Here is a 6,000-nt window from a genome sequence, read left to right on the forward strand (position 1 = left end):
ATTCCATTTGAGGCTTCCACACTATTGGGGCTAAGCTCTTAAAGCTTGAAGACATCAAGCTACATCAAAAGGTATGTCATCTAACTAGAACTTTGTAGTATAGGTGCTTCATAATATGCTAGTTAGGATGAAACCTTGGAATAGTTAATATTTGCATGTATAATAGAGAAAACATAGATCCAAGGTTTATAGGGTTACATGTACACCATAGGAGTGTTAGAATGCTCAAAACCCAACAGTGGTATCAGAGCCATGGGTTGTTTTCTGTTATATTGATGCAAATGTTTTATTTTCAAGTTGAAAAAAAAGGAAAAAAAACATGACGTTTGTCAAATTTTAAGATAATTACTTGTTTTGTGAAAAACGAATTATTTGTAAAATTTGAATCATTTGTTATATGAGTTGAATTAGGTCAAATTTAGTAAAAGATAAAATGATATGATTATTTTATTAGTTTTAAAAGTTTGATCCAAATGTTTTAAGGAGTTACATATTTTGTCATAAAATTTTGGAGCTAAAAAGTTTTTTTAAAGTTGTGATCTTAAGGGTTTTTGAAACTTCCATAAGTTATGGATATGAAAGCTTTTTTTTTTTTTTTAAAAAAAATTTGATTCAAAGTTTTTATGGAGTTACAAAATTTGGTGTTAATGTTTTAAAGAATTCCATAACTTGTTCTTAAGTTATGGAACATGGAAAGTTTCATCATAAAACACCATTAATTCCATAAGTTATGGAATCCAAAGGTTTTCAAGAATTACAAAACTTGCCCTCAAGTTTTGGAATTTGAGAAAAGTTTTTTATGAAAAAAAGAAATGAATTCTAAAACTCTTGGGTTCATAACTTAAACAATTAATTAAATGGTTTTAATTTTGAGTTTAATAATTGGAATTAGGATGTTTTGTTGAATAGTTCAAATTAACTCTTATGGACTTTATTAATAGTTAATTAAAGCGTTTAATTAAAAGAGTATTATTAAATCCATAAATATATGGTTTGAGTTTAATTAAATTAAAAGTCTAGTTTAATTAGTAGATTAAACCACCAAGTATTTTAAATGTCTAAAATACACCCTTATACTATTATAATATTAAAAGTTTAATATATTATATGTATAAGAGCAAGTCGTCTTACCATTAGTAGGCCTCATTCACGAAGCCGGTCTATAAGGGGGGTATAAGGTTACTGCCTATAAAATGGCAGTTTAATGGGTGTCCACTCTCACTCACCGCTTCCTTGACCGGTGGAGGGTCGTTAGCCAAACAGGTGGGACAAGGACTATAATTCTCCCTTCATTATAAGTATAATGATAAATACTAAGTAACTAAACACTTATAAATTCCCAATCTTAGTTACTTAGGAAAATATGAATAAGGTGCTAATCCATGAAATTACACTTTGCACTTTGTTTAAGCTGTTAGTGGAGCGTGGGTGGTTAACCGACACACTAACCTGGACTTAACAAGGTAGGCAAAGGGTAACTTAATGTTTATCATAGTATCGTTGGAGCGTGTGTGGTTAACCGGCACATCGATTGAGGGGTAAATATTAAGGGTACCAAGTATATTTGCATGGTTACTTCACACCTTATTTTGTGATCCTCGGCATCCCAGTCACAAAACCTGAAGGGCACACTCGAGATTGAAACATGCCATTGAAAAGTTCAATGAATCTCAAAAGAATCTAGGAGTTTCAAAACCAATTAAAACCTAATAATACATTTCGTTTATCTTGGTGGAAATTGGTGAATCGTCATTCACCTACCTTCAAATATTTTATAGCTTGGATTACGACATCCCTCTTCCAAGTTATAAAATAGTTTGTTGGGTCCTAGCCTTAATATATCATATTGGGTGTTATATTAAGGACTTAAATCAACTTTACGTGAATTTCTCCCATTGTTGATGTCTGGTTTAGACAACAATGATCTTCCCAAACCAAGCTTTCCTAATGAATATGACTTCCCGAGTTTGGCTCATGGAAGTCATACTTCTCTTCCTCCACCTCCTCCAATTATTCTCCCTAACCCACAAGTTCAAGGTCACTCAAGCCCTAATGGCAAGCAAGGTCTATGTGTGATCACATCTTAGAGATGAAGTCACATATTGACAAGCCGGGAGAGTTGGGTGTCAAAGTCTCGAGAAAGTTGGATGTTCAATCACTTTCTAAGTCACATAGTGAGTTCCTTTGGGACTACTATGAAACAGACTATGACATGAACCTTAATGATCATATCTATTTGCTTGGTGCTGCTGAATCAACAATGATTTGGAACGATAGTAAAGCAAATTTGATTAGAAGATCAACGTCCCAAAAACTTTATGGACAGTGACAATGGTGACATTGGAAATCCAGAAAAAGCATTCTCTTCCCAATGGAAAGGGATTGGCCATAGTCAACCCGGTTGACCAAATGGTAAAGAGAAAGGCCAAGTCTGAGATAGTCCCATTACCAAAGGGTCCATATGTTTATTTTGCCAAAGGAAGGGGCGTTGATTGCAAAGCTGCCAAATTTACCTAAGGATGTTAAAGTCAATAAGTTTGACTCTACATTAGGTAGAGCCTATTATCTAACTCTGTTAAGTTCTATTCTGAGATCCTCATTACATGATGTGACTGGGTCACATGTTGATGTTTTAAGAATCAAAGAATAGAGAGAAATCTTAAAGGAAGTATATGCTGATTCTGATCGCGAAGGTGGATTTCGATCGCATCAGAATTTTGAGCAGTTGCTTAAGAAGTTATGATATATTGCTAAGGAATAGATAACAACAATTTTCCATGTGGATTGTAAGGATAAGTTTTTTCGCAAAGTTTTAAAATAACAGAAAATTGTTTAATTTTATTTATTTGAAGTATCCTTACAATGGCATTTGTGGAAAATTGTTGCTTATATGATTCCACTGACAGCAATATTGGAAAATGGATTTGATTCTTTCATTTGTGGTAGTGTCTAAGTTTACCAAATCAGGAAAGTTCCTCATCACCCAAGTTTCAATTGGACCGAAACTTGGAATCATGCAAGTTGAATAGTATGATGAATGAGAACTTTCAAGCATTGGAAAATCAAGACTAATTACTTGTTCACATGGATGTGTGAGTCAAGTGAAGGACTAAAGGGATCGAGTACATATTCTTGTGCACTGGTCATGTCCACCACAAAGCTCGTTAAGACTATTTGATTTACTGAAGTTTAGTAAATATGGTTATACTTACAAGTTTAAGTATAATTCTGAAACATTGGAAAAGTCTCAATGTATGGCAGAACGAATGGGAAGAATCAAATTAGGCAGAAAGATAAAAGTTTCTCAAATCTGAAAAGATGGGAGAGTACTTTAGTATCATGTTTGTGATCATCTTAATGATTTAGAAATCATATCACAATTAGTCCTCTAAAGGTCATCTTAGTGCATTCTTATGACTAAGAAGAGGAGTCATGAATTGTTGAAATGGTTAGATCAGGAAGATGAGTCATACTTCGTTCCAAAACAATTCTTAGAGTCATACTCCAAGATTGTAACTTGAGTGACATATCTTAAAGAAAGGTTTAAAACACTTGTCAAATGTAAGAGTAAAAGTGTCCTACTCTTGTACATTTGAAATTGGTAAGTTGTGATGTTTTGGATAAAACAAAGACCAACTAAGGCCAATTGTGTGAAGTGTTTGTCTTGATAAAGAATCCGCACTATCTCTTGAATATTTGGCAAGATAGTCTTATATGTCAAGAGGATAGTGGGAGTCTTAAAGATCCTAAAAAGAATTTCAAGAACTAATCAAGAATAAAACCTGAGGTTCTTCACTAGCACACGACTTGAGGTTTATAACCTACCGTGTTGACATATTATGTGCCCATTCCAGTTAAAGTTGGCTTTGCATAGGAGTTCTGAAAGTTCTCAATTGGTTGCATAACAACTTGGAAGCAATGGTAGGCCCTGTACTGCCAGGTAGCAAGAAGTTAAGATTGCATAAGTTCAGTCCATATGAGTTTGGATTTGTCATTATCCTTGTCTTGTGACTATGGTTTTGACGATTCACATGGATAAGAACACATACACCATAAAATCTAAGGGTCATAAGGTTTCTCTCCGATTCATGAAAATGATGGTGAGGAAACACTTCCACCAAGTAGATTTGAAGCAGATGGCAAAAGGTCTAAACAATTGAGACTATGATTATGGCATCCCTTTTCATAGTTCTGAAATTGTTTAGACACACATGCATGCTATCTAAGGAAAGGTGTATGATTTTGATAAAGTTTTATCAAAGCATCTCGTATCAGAAATCTGAACTTTGGTAAGAAAGTCAATAAAGTATTGATTTCTAGAAGTCCAGCTGATTTCTGAGTACATGTCAAAGCTAGTGGGAGCATAAGTGTTATGCTAATAATCATCGTGTTAGTGGGAGCATGATAATTATTGTTAGTGTTGCAAGTTAGCAATGTTAATTATAGAAAACAAAAGTTTCAATTCGTGAGGCTGCAGGGATTGAAAAGGTTGTTTTGCTATAATTAAGGGAGAGGATATACTTCATTTCAGTTCTAAAGGCTTAGATTGAGACCTTAATCATCTTTAGTCAAGAATATATATATGAATTTCATTTTGGATTGGTTCAACTTAAGGAAATTCTATATATTGCGTTATCAAAATTTGATTATGATTACGGCATCCCTCTTCATAGTCAAATTTTGAAAACATGGCAAATAAAAATATTGTAGCAAAAGACTGGTCTAGAATCATGTCTTTATGTGAGACATCATGAATCATGTACCATTTGCTTTGGGTACAGGATCGATTGCATGTGCTATAATATTTGTCATTTCTAAATTTTTCCAAATGCCCAGAGGCATTAAGAAGGGAAAAGGTCTAGAATTGGATATGACTAAAATGATTAAGCAATTGTCGAGGACAATCTGAGGTTTACCAAAGATTGGTTGCTCAGGGACAGTTGAAAGTATAGTGCTAATTTTGGAAGGACCATATTGACATATTCTGAAAAGAGGCATCTCTTATTCAGAAGTGATAGTCAAAATGAGAATATGGAGTTGTCTCCATAGGTGGAAGTTATCTGTGTAAGATTAGAAAACTTAATGCAAGAAGCATGTCCAAAGCAATGTACTTTGAATATGAGACTTAGTTTCCATGGAGTTGATCTCCATTGGAATACCTTATAATGACTGTTGACAAGTCTTTATGACTTTGTACATATTCATTACAGGAGGGTCAGTGCATATAAGTTTAAAATCTAAATAGATTTTGATAAATGATAGGAATTTGAAATGCTCACATTTTTCGATAAGGATTTGGGAGTGTGAAATTAGACATTGAAATTATGTTCAATTGGTTTATTTCACAAAGTAAGGATCATAGACAAACATAGAGTGCATACTTGGTGTATGGCAAAGCTATTGTTTAAGAAAAACATAGTGTACATGCTTGGAGCATGGGACAACTAGTGTTTTTAATTCAAGTATAAAGTTGATAAAACCGAAACAATGAATAATGAGTAATCAGTATGGTGATAAATAAAAGAGTTTATTTATATTCATAGGGTTTGATACCATATTTGATTCATTTATTCTTGTGTTTCACTTTGCATGTTTTGACTTCCAGAATAACTAAGTCGCTCTTCCTGAATGATTAAGTTATTCAAACCATCCACAGTCGGTCATATGTTGGAAGTAGATATGAATCAAGACTGTCATGGGTTGGTTTGTAGAGGTCCAAGTTGGTGGACAAAGTGGTGCTACAACACTCATGAGTGCTCATAAGTTCTGAGTATTGGATTCAACCCGCGCTCATTTGAATCACTTCATGGATTTTATCACGAGTGATCATGAGACGATAATATCTTATATTCTTCAAACCTAGAGATATGAGTTGTTACTATGAGTTGGTTATACCTTGATTGCACGAAAACACATTCGGTAACTCGATGTTATATAACGTGCATTTGTGTATGATTCAACAAGTAGTAGAACAAGCCATATGAGTCGAAGTTTATCCAT

This window comes from Lactuca virosa, chromosome 4 (assembly GCF_052849685.1).
Source record: "Lactuca virosa cultivar CGN04683 chromosome 4, Lactuca_virosa_CGN04683_v6, whole genome shotgun sequence".
Classification (NCBI taxonomy): Eukaryota; Viridiplantae; Streptophyta; class Magnoliopsida; order Asterales; family Asteraceae; genus Lactuca; species Lactuca virosa.